Genomic DNA, 22,689 nt, shown 5'->3' with positions numbered 1-22,689 from the left:
TTAAAAACTATGAAGAGAATTCTAGGCCTAGATGGCAGCACTGGTAAATTTTATTAATACTTTAAAGAAACAAATAAATGTCTTATACAAACTCTTCCAGAAAATCTAGCAGATTGGAACAATTCCCAAATTGTACTGTGAGGTCAATATAACCTGACATGAAAATCTGATAAAAATATGGTAAAAATAAAATCAGATAATAATTTCTTATCACCATACATGCAAAATCCTTTAACAAAATATTGGCAAATTGTATCCTATTATACAGAAAGCATGATCAAATGAGAGTTATCTCAATAATGAAAAACAGATTTTACATAGAAAATCTATTTAATTAACTGCACTAACAACATAAAGAGATATATATGATAATCTCAATAAATGCAGAGATAATGTTTGATAATATTCTACATGCATCTATAATAAAAACTCTCAGCACCTTAGGAATAAAAGCATACTTCCTCAGTCTGCTAAAGGAAACCAAAGAAAGAAAGAAATTTATATTGTTACCATATACAAAAAAGCATTAGATTGAGCAAAATATATCAAACCAAACCATATTGACTCTGTTACTTTATTTGTATTAAACCCAAAGTAAGCAAAATAATTCATGATAATATAATCATAAAGTGGTTTCCTTAGTGGGTAGGGGTGCAGAGAAGGACTAGGAATTGACTGGAAACATTTGGGAACTTTCCATGGTGATGATGAACTTTCCATTGATTTTAGATAGTGGTAGAAAGATAACATATCCTCAAAACTCATCAACATAAAATAGTAGGAACTCTTCACTTTATTATATGTACTATATTCATAAATATTGAAGAAAAATATTAGGTTTTCTGGTAGTATTTAATTTTTATGGATGGATTCTGACCCACACCAACCAGGTATAGAACTGGAGATTCCAAGTACACCCGCCCCAGGCCTTCAAGACTGTTGCTCTCTTCTCCCACTTCTGACACCAAAGCTCAGGTTATCACCTATACTTCTGATCTACCAGCTATAGATTGACTCTTCCAATGACCCCCTTCAGAAAGTATCAATTAATTTACTAGAGCATCTCACAGAACTTAAAGAGACATTTTACTTACTAGATTACTAAGTTATTATAAAAGGATATAACAAGAACATTCAGATGGGAGAGATACAAAGGGCAAGATATGGGGAAAGGGCAGGAGCTTCCATGCACTCTCCAGGAGGGCCACTCTCCTCACATCTTCATGTGTTCACCAATCTGGAAGCTCTCAAAACCAGTACTTTTGGATTTCTATGGAGGCTTTATTACAAAGTCATGATTAAATCATTGACCATTAGAGGCTGATTCAACCTTGAGCCTGTGTCCCCATCCTCTGCAGAAGTCTGGGTATGGAAAGTAACTTCAAACCCTTTAATCACATGGTTGGTTGTCCTGGCAACCAGCCCCCATCCTTAGATAGGGTCTAAAAGTTACCTCATAAAATAACAAGAGGCAGTTTTATAACTGTAATCAGTTAGGGAATTCTAGTGGCTTTATGAGCACTGTATAAGAGAATGAGACAAAGACCAAATATATATTATTATTATAAATCATAAATATCACAGCAGTTTTTCAGAGGTTGGACAATTTATTGGTTCAAATCCTCCAATTTTTTCTATCTCAGTAAGAATTAAATGATATTTTTTTATGCCACATAAATTTCTTCATGATTGGTCCTTATCTACATCTAACAATGTATTTGTTTTTGTTTTAACTTTGATTTTTTCCTTCCAAGTTTTTGTCTAAATTCCAGTTACTTAACACATAGTGTAATATTAGTTTCATGTACAGGATTTAGTGGTTCATCACTTACATATAATACTCAGTGTTCATTACAAGTGCCCTCCTTAAAATCCATCACCAATTTAATACATCCCTCTGCCCACCACCCCTCTATCAACCTGCAGTTTGTTCTCTTAGTTACCAGTCTGTTTCCAGGTTTGCCTCAATTTCCCACCCCCCATGTTCATCTGTTTTACTTCCTAAGTTCCACATATGAGTGAAATAATATGGTATTTGTCATTCTCTGATTATCTTATTTTGCTTATCATAATACTTTCTAGCTCCATCTATGTTGTTGCAAATGGCAATATTTCATTTTTTATGGATGAGTAATATTCAATTATATATTTATATATCTCTATATGTCTCTATCTCTATCTCTATCTACATCTATTTATCTATCTATCACTTCTTTGTTCACTTATCAGTGGATGGACATTTGGGCCCTTTCCATAATTTGGCTATTGTTGATAACGCTACTATAAACATCAGGGTACATGTATCCCTTCAGATCAGTACTTTTGTATCCTTTGGGTAAATACCTAGGAGTACAATTGCTGGATAGTAGGGTAGTTCTGTTTTTAATTTTTCTGAGAAACTTCCATATTGTTTTCCAGGGTGACTGCACCAGTTTGAATTTATACAGAGTGTAAGAGACTCTCCTTTCTCTTCACCCTCACCACCATATTGTTTCCTGAGTTGTTAATTTTAGCCATTCTGACGGGTGTGAGGTGATATCTGTCAAGAAATGGTGTTGGGAAAATTGGATAGTAACATGCAAAAGAATGAAACCGGACCACTTTCTTACACCATACACAAAAATAAATTTAAAATGGATGGAAGACCGAAATGTGAGACAGAACACAATCAAAATCCTAGAGGAGAACACAGGTGGTTACCTCTTTGACAATGGCCATAGCAACTTCTTACTAGACACATCTCTGGAGGCAAGAGAAACGAAACCAAAAATAAACTATTGAGACTTCTTCAAGAGAAAAAGCTTATGCACAGTGAAGGAAACAATCAACAAAACTAAAAGGCAATGTTTGGAATGGCAGAAGATTTTTGCAAATGGCATATCTGATAAAGGGTTAGTATCTAAAATCTATAGAGAACTTAACAAACTTAACATCCAAAAAACAAATAATCCAATTAAAAAATGGGCAGAAGACAGGAATAGACATTTTTTTCCAAAGAAGACATCCAGATGGCTAACAGATACATGAAAAGATGTTCCGTATCACTCATCTCCAGAGAAATACAAATCAAAATTACAATGAGATATAACAATGTATTTGCCATTTTTCCTGCTCTCCACTTCTATCCAATGTTCAATTCAGCCTCAGATCATCATACCATTTCTTGTTGCTTCTCATTCTCTACCACACTTCTTTAATTTTTTAAAAATTTTTATTTATTTTTGAGAGAGAGAGAGAGAGCAGGGGAAAAGCAAAGAGCATCAGGTGAAAACCTATTGATCATCATTCAGTTTAACTGTCTCATCTTGTAAAGAATCCCTTCCTCAGAAGATTGGTTACTGCCTTCTCTGATTATAGAGATCATTATTCTGCATATAATCTTGCTACTGTACTCATATTTGTATGCCCAACTTTCCCTTAGAGTCACCACGCTCTTCAGTAGCTACCATTTATTTAGTTTCTATTCTGTATAAGGAAGTGCACTTTTCACTCTAGATGCATATGAAGTAGATGCTAGTCCTTTTTCAAGTTTATGGGTTGGAACACTCCTCAGAGACTAACAGTTGTTAAGGGGAAGATTCAAGACTCTAATAAAAGTCTTTCAAATCCCAAAGCTCTAATTTGCATCATAGTGTAATTTACATAATACCAATTAGAACCATATCATATCATTCACTTCGAATAGATGATAAATCTGAGCCTCAGATGTCAAAACTTGTCCACGTCCAGAGACAGGACTGGATTTAAAAATATTCTAGGACATCATACCCATTTCCCATTCCATCAGAGATTTACAGATAAATGACTAGGTAAAGACTTCCATGACCACATGGGTTTATAAGGAAAGGACTAAAAAAGACTGAAAAATAAAGCTTAGGTATTGAGATTTTAGGCTTAGTAAATGAGCGACAGAAGCAGGTTTATGGAGTAGAGGAACCTACTAGATTCCAGATGGCAGGTCTTGTCTTAATTATTAGAAGTGTGAAGTGATGATAGGCTTTTAGGAAAAATTCTTAACTGGAAATTTGGAGTAATTTCAATATGAACTCCAAACCTATTTGCAGCAAATGGTTACTGGGCTAGCCTAATTTATAGAAAGCTTGGTTAATTTCTCACATTCTGACCTACATCTTTCAATCACAGTAAGTAGTCTTTAACACCAGGCACTGCCAAGTGAGGCAAATTCTCATTCATTGGATGTAGTGGAAAGATGATGAGAGATTGGTGGCACTATCGATTCATTAATGTAAGAAGTCATTATCGATCATCTGTGATGTATAGGAAGATATTATAGACAAGTGTTACACGTTGAAAAGTGAAGTAAGCTTATATTTTAGAAATGGAGGCATGTAATCAACAAGTACACAGGGAAATGAATTTACAAATGGTATGAGCTGTGCTGTGAAGGAAATAAATACAAGACTATGATTTTTTTTAAAGTAATAATGCCTGTGCACATGGTAGGTAAGGGGAAGTCTCTTGATCACGCAGTCAAAAAATTCCTCTCTGATGACATGATATTTGAGTTTAGAAGGCCAATAAAAAATGAAAGAAATCAAGGAAGCACATCTTCAGAAAATAAAACATGTGCAAAACCTGAGGTGGGAGCTCACCTGAGTGAACACCAGAAGGAAAGAAGGCTACTTCAAGATTAGTGTTATTTTATAGATACATCTTTCAGAAACTGCTATCCCAGTCATTTTTTTCTTTCCTTGTCCTAGTAGAAAAGGAAGAGTTGGATTATTGAGTTGAATCTCAAATCATTATCTCGCAAAGGAACATGTGCCAACTGTTGGTTCACCTTGCAAATAATACTCCCAGAGATGCCAACCACACTGTTATCCAAATACCAATCATCTAAACAAGGCTAGTCTAGTGGATTCTCTCACATAAATCTCTTATATCACAACTGCACATACAGAAATATTTTTTTCATTCACTTAACGCTTCATGCTTTGTCTTGTAACATGCTTCATGCTTCATGCTTCATGCTTATAAAAACAGATGATGGAGTAAGATAGAAGTGGATCATGTTAAGTATACCTAATAATGCCGTGTTACCACATTCCAGTTTCTTTACTACTTAGTGCCTCCATTTCCCTATAATCTAGAAAAGGAATGATAATGGAATCAACCTCACAATATTTGTGTGAATATTTAATAGTTCATGCAAATCCCTTAGCAAATGCCTAGTGCATAGTAGATTTCAGCAAATGTTCATATCATTACTATTATAAGCTCTGCTTACAAGTCAAACATCTCTATAGCCATATTATGTTGATTTATACAGAATTATCTCTACTCCTTTCCTTCATTTAAGCAAAATGTCATTGCATCTGTCTTTTGAACATTAGGCTAAACTCTGTTTCACTTTTATAAAGATGAGAATGAGAAATATAAATATTATACTGTAGAGAAAAATCTCAAATTCCAGGTTAATACTTGCTTTCCTTTTTTGTTTCAACAATAAATACATACAAGTACAAACATAGTTTGAAGTCCTATTTCATTATATATCTAGTTAATTGAGCTTCATTGGAGTAAAAAACTTGTGAGAGCGTGTGTGGGTGTGTGTTGGGGATGTGTGTTTGGAGTGTGTGTGTTTGAGGTGGTGTGTATGTTAGGGCGTGTGCATGTTAGGGTGGGAAAAGAGAGAATGAGGGGCAGACATTTCATTCTTCTATTGGTAGAAAGATTATTTAGAAACAAAACTAAAGGTAGACATTAATGCAGATTTATTTGGATAAAGTTTTTAAAAGATGATTATCTCAGATCCAGGCTTAATACCACGTATTTAATAGTTGCATAAATTGCCATTAATAGCTGTTGTACTTTTAAACATTCAAGGCTGTAGAGGACATTAAACACCAGTGATACATAATAAACATAATACGGGCAAGCCAGAAGAAATCCTCACAGTCATGTCCACTTGAATGTCTAATAGGTATCTTAATATGTACAAAATAAATATATATTTTAAATCTACTTTCAACATGATTCTGATGCAATCTGATATTTCTCAGTAAGTAGAAATCCATTCTTTCAGTTTCCTAGGCCCAATTTTTCCAGCCATTTTCACGTATCTCTTTCATATATTTCTCATCCATATCCATCAGCAAATCCTATCAAATCTACCTTGAAAAAATGTCCAGAGTCCAGCTATTTCTTATAATCACCATAACAACCCCACTGTATAGGCCCTGGCAGCCCTAATTTAGGGCATTGCAGTAGCTTCCAAACTGGTATCCCTGCTTCCACCCTTCCCTCAATGGTCTGGTCTCCATCCAGTAACCAAAAAGACCAGATATATTGCATTTATATTAACATCAATCAGGTAGCTTCCCCCTCACACATATTAAGCCAAATATTTTACTTGTTTCATTTTTTAGTTTTTATTTTTCTTTAATTTTTTAATGTTTACTTATTTTTGAGAGAGAGGGGGAGAGAGAGAGAGAGTGGGGAGGGGCAGATAGAGAGGGAGACACAGAAACGGAAGCAGGCTCCAGGCTCTGAGCTGTCAGCACAGAGCCCCATGAGGAGCTCGAACTCACGAACTGTGAGGTCATGACCTGAGCCGAAGTATGATGCTTAACCAACCAAGCCACCCAGGCGCCCCTAAGCTAAAGTTTTTAAATGACCCATAAGACAACCAGCTATGTCACTGCCTTCATTTTTTACCATTTTTTCATCCTTAAATTTGCTGCTTTCACAGTGTCCTCTCATTCTCTTTATCCTTATGCCAATTTCTGCTTTAAGGACTATCAGTTGCTACCTCTTGACCTGAATTATTTTCTCCTAGATGTCTATAGTGGTTGACCTTACTTCCTTTATGTATCTGCTGAAGTGTCACTTCCACAGAGGCCTTTCCTATTAAGTCTATATAAAATAGCTAGCCTTTACACCACTTGTGATCCAACCAACTGTGCTATATTTTTCCCTAAAATTCCTATTACTACCTGAAATGTATTAATTTATGTCTAGAGCCTTTCTTTTGTCCCTACTAAATAGTACTCAATTGGGTAGTTTACTTAGGGAGAGGAGAGGACTTTGTGTGGAATCCCAGCAACTCAAGAACCATAAATGGTAATTTGTAGGTACTCAGTATTTTTTTATTTAAAAAAAATCAATGTGAATGATTTACATACAAATAGTGGCTATATGGACAAACACAAGTAAACTTAAGGAAAAAAAGCTATAACTGAAGCATTCCTAGTACAATATGACATCTAAGAAATATATGGAAGGTATTTAAATTACTCCTTAAAAATTAATGTGCTTAATATTTTGCTTACAACATGAAATTTAACATCAAAAAAGAACAAAAGCAATATAAACCTTTTTCTGACCATTGATGAAATTATTTCCTTACGAGGAAAAAATTTATAATACTGAACTATGTGCTACGTATTCCTCATAAAGATACATGTAAACTATGGTACAAGTTCAGAGAAGGGACCACAGTGGTTTTCAATCCAAGATGAGTGGAAAATCACACTAAAAACTTCTAGATTGACCATCTAAAGTCCAAACTTCAGCCTTAATCCAGATCTACTGAAGTGAATCTCTGAGAATAAAGTCCAAGAATATTCACTTGTAAAAATAATCTCCCAGATGTTATTTATCTGTATTGTTGTGACATCTGTATTATTGTAAACATCTGTCAGTAGACTTGTGTTGACAAAAGCCTACTTGATTAAATGAACCATGTGTCTGAGTCAAGCCTTATTATCTTATATTAAGGTGTCAGATGTAAATTAAGAGAGTTACATTATTATTTTTTATTTTATTTTAGAGAGAGGGAATGTGCACGAGCCAGGAAGAGGGGTGGAGGGAGAGAGAGGAGAGAATCTCAAGTAGGCTTCAGGTTCAGCATGAATCCTGACACGGGGCTTGATCCCACAACTCTGGGATCATGACCTGAGCCTAAATCAAGAGTTGGACACTCAACCAGCAGAGCCACCCAAGCGCCCCAATTAAATTGTTTTTAAACCTTTGGTAATGCTTATTAAATTTGGTATTGTGAACAATATTAAACTTCATTTTGATTTAGTACAAGCCATATTTATATTTGGGTTTGCATTATTCTCTTCCCACTGAGAACATTAACTAAAACCACCAAGAGAAATTTTGGTTGCCTATGACGATGAATATTTCTATCTAATTCAATAAGGAAGAAATGTGGATTTGGGGGAAACTTTATAAAATTGTTCTTGGAGTGTATTTCATTTATTTGTGATAAATATATCATCTCTGTAAAACTAGGGATTAGAAATCAGTTTACCTTGCTACATCTATCAGCATATAGCTAAAAAAAGGCTAAGCTGTATAATTCTTTCTTGTGTAGAAATTCTGGGTAAACAAGTAATGCAAGATATCAATTTTAAATTGAACTTCTCCCTGTATTAAAGCATGCTTGACATTCCCTTAATAAAAATGACAAATCAAATAAACAGAATTAGCAAATATTTTTTTAAAACAAAAATGGAAAAAAGCAAACACTGTTTTCTATATGCTTGATACATGTAACAAAATGGATATGATTAGTGAAATAATGAGTAAAATAAGCAAGATTGAAAAGTACATTATAGTATAATGTTTTTAAGTTACAAAGTGACAAACACTAAATAATATAATCTGATGAAAATACAAGAAGAAGCAATGTAATAAAAATGGTTATTTGGGTATGGGAGGGAGCATGCAAACGATAAGGATGTAGCATTGAAGTTGCACAAAAACTAAGAGATTCTAATACTCTCACTGAAAACGTTTGTCAAAATTTATCTCTTGTGAGATTAAATAGTAATTGATTGATATAAATTGTGCCTTATGAAATGAAAAAATGTCTAATGTTGTATGAATTAACATTCTCAAAATTATAAACAGAACCTAATTTTAGGATGTTAAAAGAGAATTACCTCAGATATGGTACATATTTATCTTAGACACTGAAAACCGACTAGTGTCAAGCATCTTATTCACTGCGAACATAGTTCCTTAAAAAAGAACAATAACAACAACAGCAAAAACTTCTCAAACAACAACAACAAAAAACCATCCAGCTGTACTTGAAGATATTTGGGGATTATTTGCTTTTTATCAAAAGCTATTTATTTGATTTATGCCTATTCTGGAAGATTCCAAACTAGAAACTTCTTTATAATGAATCAATAAATTAATAAATTATTCAACAAATTAAAGATAAGATATGTGGCAATGATTTCTAATAAAAATTTTGAGTATTTCCCTTTTTAATTCAATTTTGATACCTTACTTTATTATTTCTATGCACTTTTGAATCCGCTGACTATTCTAAGTATAGTGATCATGATACAAGATAACTCTGAGTTTTGTAAATAACCTTCTCATTAATATGCTCCCACAGCCAAGGAAAAGGCAACATTCAAAGGGGATTTATTCACATAAAGGGAGACAGATGTGCCTTCTAACTTAAAATATTTGAAAGTAAAAGAAACGTGATACAAGTAAAAGCATGCTTATGGATGAATATGAGTATGTCCTTTTAAAAGGAAAAGGTAACCATTTCTTCTGTTGATTTGGGGTAAAATTCCACAGTGCCTTTAGCTGCTTTCTGCTGGTAGGAATATTCTTTCAGTTCTCATTTTCAATGTAGGTTACTTGTATGATGTGAAATATTCTTAATGTATCAGGCAATTTGTCTGAAATCTTCTCTAATGGCTCCTAATTATTTTCTCCTATATTATACTTGGTGGGTGGGATGAAATAGATAACTAAAAATAAGCATGTCTCACATGTATTAAGTCCTTAAAATGCACCAGAAACTGTTGTGAACAATTTGTACATATTAACTCTTAAATTTTAACTTCCTCTGAGCTAAGCAATTGTTGCCTGCATGCAAAGGAGAAGAAAACAAGTCACAGACAAGTAAATTGTCCAAGGTCACATAGGTAGTCAGAAGTAAGATCTGAGATATGAAGTTTTGTTTAATTGCAGACCTTATGCTCTTAACCATTATGCTTTATTATATCAAGGTTGTTAATCTATTATCACCTGAAGAATTAAACATCTAGAGAGTTAGCACAACTAAACACATGATTGAGGGAAACAAATGTTCCAATGCTTAGTACACTATTACGTAGCCAAAAGAAAATCAATATGATTATCTGGTTTTTATATACATATATTTATTAAATAATGCCATATTTAAAATAATTGTGCTTTATAGCCATAAAAAAACCCTCCAGTCTTCTTTAAATTTCTTTTACTTTAGAGAGAGAGAGAGAGAGAGAGAGAGAGAGAGAGAGGAAGCTGGGGAGAGGGGCCCAGGGAGAGAGACAGGGAGAATTTCAAGCAGGCTCCATGTTGAGCATGGATCCCACAATCCTGGGATTATGACCTAAGCCGAAACTAAGGGTCAGAAGCTCACCTGACTGAACCACCTAGGCACCCCCAAGTCTCTAGTCTTTAAATGCCTAAGCTTTGTAGGCACAGAACCAATAATATATTTATTTAGACCAGTGATGAACTCTGTTATTATGCTCCTTTGTGAGTAATTGAAATGGATATGGAATTATAAACTGATTATGCTTACATATTGTGGGTTAAGTCAACATCAGTGAAGGAACTGCACTTCTTATAATATAGTCCCATTAAAAATGTTGGGAAAAAAGAAAACTGAGTCATTTGATTTTGGGTTCTGTCTAGTGCCCTACCAAAATAGAAGTGTCATTCACATTTTTATTCAGCCATACATGTGTAGTCTGCAGAATGACTGTATAGTCATTCTAAATACCTACGTTTAAGAGTCTATGAAACAAAATCATTTATTTAATGTCAAATAAGAGGGACAGTAAGATATGAGGGGGGGAAAAAACCACACTGCTCCAACCTCAGAGTTTTCAGAATCCAGAAAACTCAGTCTTAGGCTAGCATATACTCAGTTTGAAAGAATAATCACCTAGATTTTAGGTGCTAAATCAGAAGTCAGCAAACTGTAGTCCAAATGCCTAATGTGACCTTCTGCTTGTTTTTGTTTGCTTTCCATGTTGAACTAAGAAAGTATTTTTTTACCCTCAATGTTGAAAACAATCAAAAGCATCATATTGCCTGATGCATGAAAGTTATAGGAAATCAAAATTTGGCAGCTATATATAAGGTTTGTTTGTTTGTGTTTTTTTTCAAACACTAAGCACATTCATTCCTTTATGTATTGCCCATGGCTGTTTTTGCAATACATGGACATATTTCCGATGTTATGAAAGATGGTATAAATTGCAAAGCCTAAAATATTTGCTTTCTTTATAGAAAGATGTGCTGCCCCTCACAAATACTACCCATATGACATGGTAGCTGGGGAATTATCTTGCTGTGTGAAAGGAGCTAATCTCCATTCCTTTGGAGTGAATCTTTTCTGAGTAACTCAGTTTACTCTTCTTCATTAGATATGCCCATCTTGAACACTGGTTGTGACCGATTATTACAATCTTTATTTATAAATACTGTGTTTCTGTTATCAAATATATAGTATTTTGTATCATATATGCAATATTACATTATGTAATCATGGTGTTAATTTGAAAAAAAAAAAAAAAAAAAACCTAAAAGCAGTTCTTATCCACAAATACTAGCACATTTAAATAGAAATAAATAATGTATTATTTATTTGTTAAAGCATGAGCTATGTCTTTGGATGTAATTTAAAGAAATTCTAACTTTAGGATAGATTAAAGTTGGGAATAAAACTAATCCTGGGGGATTTAACTATACCTCACATTTCTCAAGAGCAGCTTTCCCCCCCTGATTATATTTTGAAGGACTCTCTCGTCTTATTTTCTTAAAGCAACTTAATTTCCTTGCAGATCACAATATTAAAAATTAAATTCATACTGAGGACCTATATCTAAAAAAAAACAAAACAAAAGAATGGTTATCTCAGGTAAACTGTTCTACCATATAAATGAGAACTCTGGATTCTACACTACTGGAACAAAACTCTCCCTCCAGGCTTAATCTTCCATCAGAAAACTTTCTGTGTTGACTATATGAAAACTTCAATAGTTCTAAAGTTAAGGTACACATCTAATAATAAAGAATGGTATAATCTCTTCATACACTAGTATGAATAAACCTTTTCATTGACTTTTATTGTATTATGCAATTTGGCTAGGAATACTAATAATAAATTTTCTATTCAATTGTTAAAGAGTTCTAGGATAGCCTTAATCATATTCTTTCACTATATTTATTTCACTTTTTTCCATAAGGTTTTCTTTTATTGAAAAGGCCATTCACAAAATACCATGTCCATAGATTATACAATATGGAGCACTTGTGCAGGGGTCAAGGTAATCTTCTCTGTATCATTGCAATTTTAATATATGCACTACAGAAGTGAGCACCATATTTTTTTTTTGAAAGTGTATTTATTCATTTTGAGAGAGACAGAGACAGCACCGGTGGGGAAGGGGCAGAGAAAGAAGGAAAGAGAGAATCCCAAGCAGGGACCATGCTGCCAGCACAGAGCCCGACGCGGGGCTCAAAACCATGAAGCCGATAGATCATGACCTGAGCCAAAACCAAGAGTAGGACACTGAACTAAGTGACCCACCCAGGCACCCCTATATTTTTTATTTCTAATGACTTCATTTATACCCACAGTTTCTTTATCACTAATATATACCTTAGCTATCCAAAGGCTACATTGGCAGCTCCACATTCCCTCTTGAGCATCAAACCTGTGTCTCCCCAGTGTCCATTGAATATTCCCCTGCATGTTTCATGAACAACTTAATCTCAAAATGTTCAAACCTGAATTCATTTAGCTTTTCTTTTCTTTTCCAAGTTTACTTCATGTTGAGTATTCTTAATCAGTGAATGCTATCAATGTCCAGTCACTTTTCCGAAGCCAAAATACCGGCATTATTCTCGACCTTTTCCTTACACTTTCTCCTCATTGCCGTACATTCCCTCTCTCCACACATTGAAACATCTGGAGAGTACCAATTTTAGCTCCTAAGTATCTCCCTCTCTAAGTACTAAATACTCTTTTCTGTTCAACAGTCACATCCTCAGTTTGATTCATCATCTCTTATGCTCATGATGTTTATATTAGTCTCTTTACTAGATTCCTTGCCTAAATTCATTCCCAAACTATCCATATTCCACAATGCTTGCAAAATGATTAGGTAAATCAGATTCATTTTTTTTAAACAAGTTTGCTTAAATAATTCAGTACACACTGCCCAAATTAAGTTCAAATATTGTTATGGCATAAGGAGTTCTGAGTCTTCATCCTATATCCTCCAAAATGGATGCCTTTTTTACTTAATTGTATCCTATAATTCAGCCTTGCTGAATTAGGGTCATTTCCCAGAACATGTTAATTTCCTCCTTGTACTTCTGGGCCTTTGGATAAAAAGCTCTATCTAGTTTGTTCTCTTAACTTTCTACCTGACCAATTCCTGCTGGATCTTTAAAACCCGGCTTAATTGTAATATCATCTGAAAAGTTTTTTCTAGTGTTGTCAGTGAAAATGGCAGAGTAAAGAAATCCAAAAGTTCATCCCTCCATAAAGGCAACAAAATCTTGTAAAAACTGTCAGAATCAACCTTTTCGGAATTCTGGAAACAGATCAAAAGCTTGCAACAACGAAGGCAAGATTTAAGTAAGAAAAGTATTCTGAATCTTGGTAAGAACAGAGAGATTTGTGGTATTTTAACTTTCCCTGTTCTCATTTCACATTCCCCAGTTAATACACAACACTTATACAGGTACCAGTACCAGAGGGTGGACAAGAACTCATTCTCAAAGAATCGTGGCTATTTGTTTTGACCTAATGGCTCTCTGAAAGACCAGCTTAGAGGGTTTGCCTTTATCCTGCCTAACTTGGAACTCTACAGGTGCTGAGGCAGCTTTCTGGGGCATTTGTCAAAAACCTTTACAGGGAGATGTATATCTGTCTGAAACAATGGATAACACTTGGAGAAAATCACTCAATAATGAAAGAGCTCGGGAGAAAAGACCAAGGAATGAGATGCTTTAGGGAAACACCTGTTTTTAAAAGCTTCAACATAGTCCTGGGAATCTAGAAAGTCATGTGAATTTCCAGAGCAGGGCACATGCTCAATAAAGAATAAAGAAGGCCCTAAGCTCTCACTCTGACTGCCCTTCAGGATCTACACAGGGAGGAAGTAAAGGCTAAGGCAGAGTTGTAGACTGCTGAGCTGAGTGTTGAAGACCTGCCCAGCATACATACATGCCACTGGAAAAGACTGGAGTTTATTGTTTCCAAGTGTTTAAGCAAATCTCTGTCCAGTCTCTAGCTCGCCACCAAACTAATAGAAACATTAGTGGCAACACATGACCCAGAATAGGGACTTTACAAATTAGCTCTGAAAAGTTACCAAACAAAAAATAGCAACAAGGAAAAACAGCAAACCCTGGGGGCATTGGGTAATCTGATTTCCAGAGTTGCCAAATTATTATATTAAAAATGTTCAGTTTTCAACAAAAATATGATGCATACAACTAATATGATCATATATGGCCCATAAACAGGAGGGGAGGAAACTCAATAAACAGAAACTGTCCCTAAGGAAGCCCAAAATTGATCTTGTTAGATTAAGACTAATCTACTTTATGTTTCTATTTCTAGAATATGTTCAGAGTTGGCAAATCCATTGAGACAAAATATATTATTGGTTTCTAGGGGAAGGGACAGGGGAAAATAAGGAGTGACTCCTTAAAATGGGTATGGAGTTTCTTTTTGAGGTGATTAAAACTTTCTGGAATTAGGCGGTGGTGATGGTTGCACAACATTGTGAATATGCTGCATAGCACTGAATTGTATAATTTAAAATGTTTAAGGTGGAGAATCTTATGTCATATGAATGTGTCTAAATAAAAATATGAGTTCCTCCACCCACTGAAAAAGCTTTCAAGACTTCTTCACATTAGGTTTGATACTCTCTACAGGTATCATGGGTTCCTGTTACATATCTCTAACAGGAGAAATTGCTATTTATTTGCATGTCTTTTCACCTTGACTGTGGATTTATGGGTATTAGTGATAATACGTCTGTCTGATAGCTATAAGTGTGCTTGAGGTACAAATCCACCACACTGGAAAAATTTTATAATAGAACGTGCCTGCTAGGGATTTGTCTGTGATCATAAGGCAGATTCAAAATGAGAATGGTAATTGCCCTGAAAGTAACTGTCTAGAAGGAATATAGTAAATAGAATACGCTATAGCTATTCATCTTTCAGAGGTGGTCAAAAACAGCCACCTTTTGGAGTGGACACAGAGAGCCTTATTCTGAGCCATCAAAGGCATTGCTATAGCTCAAAACATGCTAAGCACAAGTGAAACAGTTCAACTGTAAGATTCATAATTGAAATATAGGATATTATACACATTGTGTCAGAAAAAAGTAAAATAGAAGAGTAAATGCTACAGAAAGAGCTATTGGGGATATTGTGACAGGATCTGGGCCTGAATAATGGTTATTTAAACCTTCAAAGTGACTCACCATCTCCCCATCTGTATACGGAATTCTACCATGTCCAATTGGGTCGTTATCAAAATAAATGTGGTTAACAGATGTCTTCAAAGTCTAAGACAATTAATTGGATATGATGGAACAAGAATACATTTGAAAATTATCATAAGTTTGCAGGATTTGATAGCTAGAAAAACTGTAGTGCTTGTAATAGAATGAGGAAGACAAGAAGTCAATCCATTCTGAGTAAAAGATGATAACAAAGAGGATTGGACATGTTATTATGAAGACCAAGTGGAACACAGATATAAAATGCGAGAACTCAGGGTAAGGACAGACCTTTCTTAATATAAGCCAAGAGTTTTTGCAAACAAAATAAAAGTAGGTGCTCTTCAAATTCACTGGGTTTTCTTGCTATAAATGACAGCCAGAAATTCATGTAACAAATAAGGAACATATTTTAGGCAAATTATTTTCTTTTTGTTGTTGTTTTTGTTTCAGTTTTTATTTTATTATAATAAACTTAATGCTGCAATCCAGCTAGACTTGGAGGGGAGTAAGGAAAACATGGAACCCATAGAACTGCAGGAAGAACACAGAGATCATAGGATATTTCCAGCAGATGGGGATGAAGGGGTGCTCTCCTGAGCTACAGAAGGAATGGTATCATAGTTAAGATAAAACACAAGTCAAATTTATTAGATTTGTCCACAATCAGCAATAGTGATCTTCTTACTGGTCTTGTCATTCCTGGACCCAGACAACTGCATGGCTTCCACAATGTTCATGCCCTCTTATACTTTGCCAAGTATAACCACTTCCTTGCCATTCAACCACTTGGTCTTGGCAGTGCAAATGAAAAACTAGGAACCATTTGTGTTGTGTCCATCATATACCATGGACAAGATGTCAGGACACATATGCTTCAGGATAAAATTCTCATCATCAAATTTCTACCCCTGGATGGACTCGCTGCCACCATCCTGGCACATTAATCCTGGAATAATTCTATGAAAGCAGTAGTTTTTAAAACCAAATCCTTTTCCCCAGTGCTCAGAGCATGACAGTTCTCTGCTGTCTTTGGAACTTTGTCTGGAAACAACTCACAGGAGGTGCAGTTGAAGGGCTCACAGTCCATAGTGATGTCGAAAAACACAGTGGTGCTGACCACGGCTCGGTGGCATGGATGGTGTGGGGTGGCAGCATCCACAAGGCAAGCAACTTTTCTTCTAATTCATATTTCTAATAATTGTTCTGATTATTAATTCGTTAAGCCATGTAATCAATATTTACCAAAGGCCCAATATATGTTGAGAATAGATGGAGAAATACTATTTACAAAGATCCCACCTTTATGCAGCATACATAGTGATGAAGTTAAATATGTCAATCAAGGAAGGTCCTAAAGTTTGATTTAAGAATATCAGTGAGTATATACATTGCAAATCTGTTAGCACATAATTTGTCTGCCCTCTTTTCCTCAGTAGATTAATTCACTGTTATTATTAAATTCATGGCAAGTCCCATAAGTTGCTTCACCAAGTGGAAGCATTTTCACTAAACTACTCAGTTCTGAGCTGTTAGTACTGCTTCCTTAGTTTGTCATTATTTTATGTACCAATAATGTGCTAAGTAAAAACTGTTTATTGCTGGGGCTTGGCTCAGAGCATATAAAATCAAGGTAGAGTAGATAGTTTTCCTGTCACACACAAAATTTTACAGTCTAGAAAATGAAGCAAATTTATACAAATATGAAATTATTAATTAGAGTATGGAAGGAGATGCATAGCTTGTTAGCTATAGGTAAAACCTGTCCAACTCAATGTTTTCATCAGAATTCTGATATTAAGAGTTAAATACCAGTACCCCAGGATCATGATTCAGTAGAATATCCTGTGTCCAGAGCAAAATGACTAGCCAAAGTGACAGGAGGTATTTTATATCTCGTTCCACTAGCATAGTCTACGGTAGGCTCTTCATTCTCAGAAGTCAAGATGGTAGCATCTTGCTTGATTAGAACTATATTTATAATCATGTATGTCTCCAAATTTCCAGTTTAATTCCTTTAAAAATATCAACACTAATTAGATATAACGTATTTAAAATTTAACTTAGAATAGATTTATTTACAACATAACTGAAAAGTCTATAAATAGTACCTTAATTAGGTAAAGGATCTAAACAAAAAGAAAGCCTATAAGCAGAATATACATTCATTTCAAGTAAGATTGGAGGAATTACTATGGAATGATCATGCGCTAAGCCACAGAGACATTTTTAATAAATTCCAAAGTGGAAATCAGTTTGTATGACCAAGGTAAAGTTGTTCTGGAAATTTATTTTGAATTTTTGAGCAAAGATAGTCTGGTGACAGGCAAGTTCAACTCAGATCGTTGATGAATAGATATGAATTGGATATAAAAAGTCAAGGAAAGTGTATGCAAGGGAATGCATTGCAGTGAAAAAAATACTGTGAGCAAAGATACAGAAGTCAAGTATAGGTGATGAGTTAGGGAAATGGCATATAGTTAAACTTGGCCAAAATTTAATGGTTATGAAGAATATGCTAGGAAGGAATAGATCCAACCATTAGTCTTTGTATTAGCCATGACTTATTATTAGCAAGTGATATTTCTTATGGAATTATGGAATTCTAAGATGTGCAGCTTATTAGAGACTGTTTATATATATAGCTAGATGGAGGAAATATTAGGGTTTTTTTTCTCTTTTCAGGTAGCATGATGACTGGCATAAAAAGCTTTAGCAGAACCATGTTTTATCTGCTGTAGCAGAAAATATCTTAAAAAGAATTTTGATCAACTCAGCTTGATTCACATGTTCATCTCTAAATCAGTTTTTTTCTGGCTGAGGGAATGGAATTCCATTTGGTTGGACTTAGGTTAAATAACCACCACCACACCACTCTGCTAACTGAAATTGTTCCAATGGCTTATATCTGTTTTCCATTGCTGAATAACAAATTACTACAAACTTACAAGCATAATACAACACACAGTTATTGTCTCATAGTTTCTATGGTCAGGAGTGCAGGCAGTTTAGCAGGGTCCTTTTTTCAGGGACTGAATGCCCATCTCTATTGACAGCTTAGCTAAACTAGTCCACATTATCCTACCTTGGCATCCATTTTTGTGGCCAAGTGGACGGCGGGCCTTGAATTGACACTAATCCCTCTCAAGAGTGCAAGGATGTGCCCTCAATAACAGCCCCCAGAGCCACAAGACTTCCTCCAACATCTCTTGCTATATGCACTCTCCCCTGCCTCCCTGGCCTTTCCCCTTGTGAGCCCCTCGGTAAGATACCCCACCCATAGAAGCTTACCAAAATCCTGCTTCCTTTGGTTTGAACTGACCAATACAGCCTCAGCCTGGGAACTCCAAAGCATGCAACCCTTAGATCCTAATAATGGCATGTGTCACATGTCCTACTGTGTTCTCTCTACCTGCCTTGAGTTTCCCACATGCCCTTAGGGGTGTGACCTGCGTCTCCTCCAGGACCTATGAATAATAAATGTGTCTATCTTACTTTCTCTTGTGGTCTTCTGTTGAATCACTGTTCACCATCTGACACTCTGGGGGTCCACTTAATAAATGCTAATTTAACAAAGTCAATAATCTGGAAACTAGACGAGACAGTAATCTACTTCAAATACCTTCAGATTGTTGGCAAAATTCATTTCCTTTCTTTTTTTCTTAAATTTTTATTTTAATGTTTATTTTTGAGAGAGAGAGAGAGAGAGAGAGAGCGAGCAGGGGAGGGGCAGAGACAGAGGGAGATGCAGAATCTGAAGTAGCTCCAGGCTCTAAGCGGTCAGCACAAAGCCCAACAGGAGGCTCAAACTCACGAATAGTGAGATCATGACCTAAGCCAAAGTTGGACGCTTTAACCAACTGAGCCACCCAGGTGCCTCATAATAAAAATAAATAAATAAATAAATAAATAAATAAATAAATAAATAATATTAATTAATTAATTAAATTAACTAAATAATACAAATAATATTTTTTTTCTTATTAATACAGTATTTGTCTTCTCTGTGTCAAATTCTGAACCAACCACTTTCTCTGCGTAGGGAGGTGTAGGAAAAGGAACATACAAAGCATATGAGACCTGGGAGAAAGACCCATGGCAGGTGAAGACGGCTCTGTCATATGGAGAAGAGGATGACAAAGGCCACCATCAGGCAAAAAAAAAACCCCATCGCCTCTGAGACAGAAAAGCCTAGAATGGCACAGTCTAGGAGAAGAGCTCCTGCTTCAAAAAGGGGCTCCTGGCCTAACCAATGAGGAGGCTCCCAAACACAGTCCCAATTCCAGCCTCAGAGGCAGCCACCCCTACCATGGTTTCCCCAGCCCCAATGAACTTGGCTGCTGTGTCACTGCCCCATGAAATGGCACTGGTTCTCAATATGTGGCTAGGAGTAAGTGAGGTCAGGGGACACATGGCTGCCAAGCTGCTAAGGCTCTCATCTGTCAGGGTCTCCTGTGGTTTTAGCACTACTATGCAGATAGTGATCGGCTCAACAGCTGAGAGGTGCTCTTGACCAAGAAGGTGGTGGAGAACTTTGCACAGGCATACATTTTCAGGGGATGAGGGGCTGTGGCGGGAGCACTGTTCCCAGTGCAGAGAAGACAACTCATTTCCTGTGATTGTAAGGTCTCCCTTTTCTTCCTGGCCATTAGTGAGGGACCAGTCTCGACACTTATAGACTGCTTGTGGTTTCTTTTCATGTGGCCCGCTCAACACATTAGTACTAACTTCAATGTCTGCAAGGAATTTTCTTTTTCTTTTTCTTTTTTCAGTTTGCTACTCATTGCTTGACCAGATACCATTCCTTAAGGTCTATAATAATTTCTCAAATAAATGCATGCATTTTTTTTTGAAATCTTTGCTTTAAAAGTTAAATATAGTCTCCAAGGTGTTCTTATATAATTTTTCACTCAGATTTACCTATTGATTTTCTTTGAATTATCACCTCAAATCCTTGCTTGCTAACCTACTTTTTCCTCACATTCACATCTTTTTCCAAAAACAATGCCTTGTTTATAGAAATAAACTTTTACAATCCTTTAGCTACTTGGCTTGTCCAGCATGCCTGAGTTCATTAATTAAAAGCAATGTCCAGAGGTGAATGGCATAAATACCTTTCTTGACCAGCCTAAGACAACCATGGAGGAAATTTACACTTTTCTGAAATTTGTAATAACAGCTATTACCTGTATTAAGTGTTTCTCAGAAACTACATTTAAAGCTTTAAATCTTCTTCTAGAGTTATTATTCCTTTCTAGATTAACATCAATATTTTAGTGATCCCTTAAAATATTATTTTTACACTGAACACATTTTCTGACATAATAAACACTTGTAAAAGACAATATCTGAATTATTTTCCTCAATATAGTAAGGCCTAAGTTAATATAACTATTTTTTAATCTGACAAAACTCAATAGCATGTTAAGCCTGTGGTCAATGTTTTCAAATGTTTTAAGGAAAGTTTTTGTTTATCCATGTCTCAATAATCTTACATTTACAAAGTTTATTTTTCTCAAACACAAGATCTAATATTCTTATTTGCCAAATTTACTATTGTTATTGTAAGTCCAATTTTTAAAAGAGGTATAATTTATCCATGCAGGAATAACTAACCTTAGCGTTATTGATGTGCCTACTAGTATGAAAAGTAAGCCTTCTAGGTCTTGATTTGCAACTATTAACTAATATAGAGTGCAGGTTGAAGGTCAAAAACTTTGACATGCATTTTACTATAAGCTGGCATCAGTTTATGAACAAACCCTTTGAGAGTATTATTTTCATTTATAGTTATGGCCATTTAATCACATTAGATCTAAGGTTTATATGAGAGCTTACTATGAGCATCACTAAAGTCAAGGCAAAGATATGTGAGCCCTTTTTTATTTTTTAAGTTTATTTATTTAGAGAGTCAGGGGAGGGGCAAAGAGAGCAGGAGAGACAGAGAATCCCAAGAAGGCTCCATGCTGTCAGTGCAGAGAGCCCAAATTGGGGCTTGAACTCACCAAGTGCAAGATTATGACCTGAGCTGAAATCAAGATTGAGGTCTTAACCCACTGAGCCACCCAGGTACCCCTTTGTGAATCCTTTCTAGCACTCTTCTCCTCAAAAGATGTACCAATTCCCCTCTCTCTTCTTTCAGTTCTTTTCTCAAATGTTCTCTTTTCCATTAGGGCCTCCATTGTTACCCTTTCTAAATGGTAACACCCTTCACCCCAAGCACTCCCTGGTTCCTTCTTTATCTTTCTTCATTTTCTCATTTTACATATTTAATTATTTGTCAGTTAGCCCTCTCCTTAGAATGTAAGTTCCATGAGAGCAAGGGTTTCATTTGCTGGTTTGTTGTTGTTGCTATTGTTATTTGTTTATAACACGTGTTCACAGAATCTAAGGAAGGGCTTGGAAATAACAGACACCAATGACTATTTGCACGTGAATGTGTATGTTACTTTCATGAGTCATAACATTTTATTAATTTTTAAAAATTTATTTATTTTGAGAGAGGGAGAGAGAGCGTGAACAGAGAGATGGGAGGGGCGGAGAGAGGGAGAGAGGGAGAGAGAGAAAATCCCAAGCAGTCTCCATACCATCTGCTCAGAGCCCAATGTGGGGCTCGAACCCACAAACTGTGAGATCTTGACCTGAGCTGAAACCAAGAGTCGGGACATTCAACTGTCTGAGCCACCCAGGTGTGACTATTAGTCACGATATTTTCAAGAATGACATTGTGTCATATTACTACATATGAACATAACATGTTCTTAATAAACTCTTATTTATGTTTACTGATCATCAACCTTTGTAAGATGACACTTCTTTAATCATTCCTTATAGAATTCTCCTCAAATATTAAAATCAGTATAATTTAAAAATAATTTTTATTCTCTACTTTCCTCTCATCTTTTCCCAGCTATTTTCTTTCATCCTTCAAAAAGTTTTCAATTCCTTTAGAAAATTATATAAAAGTCTAAATCAAAATATTGTTCACTATTTTTACTTACAAAAATGATTATAAATAATGAACTTCTCAAAATGGAAGTGTACATTATTCCTCAAACTGTATTTTGCAAAAGTACACGATGTTATGTTACCTTGTCTAGTAACTTTTTAAGCTTCTAATGTTAGTGTAGGCATAGAATCTGAATACTTTACCTAAATATTA

At 35.4% G+C, this 22,689-nt stretch overlaps 1 non-coding gene and 1 pseudogene across 1 annotated transcript; both read right to left on the bottom strand.

Annotated features, from left to right (window-relative positions):
* Window positions 1-12,271: 12,271 nt before the first annotated feature.
* On the bottom strand, window positions 12,272-12,373 carry LOC122211359. Its single transcript, XR_006198656.1, has one exon. It is a non-coding gene; the product is annotated as a U6 spliceosomal RNA (small nuclear RNA).
* A 7,271-nt stretch (window positions 12,374-19,644) lies between these two features.
* LOC122211235 lies at window positions 19,645-20,125 on the bottom strand (annotated as a pseudogene).
* Window positions 20,126-22,689: the final 2,564 nt, after the last annotated feature.

This window comes from Panthera leo, chromosome F2 (genome assembly GCF_018350215.1).
Source record: "Panthera leo isolate Ple1 chromosome F2, P.leo_Ple1_pat1.1, whole genome shotgun sequence".
NCBI classification, from domain to species: Eukaryota; Metazoa; Chordata; class Mammalia; order Carnivora; family Felidae; genus Panthera; species Panthera leo.
The sequence above is the reverse complement of the archived record's forward strand: the minus strand, read 5'-3'. Positions and strand labels throughout refer to the sequence as shown.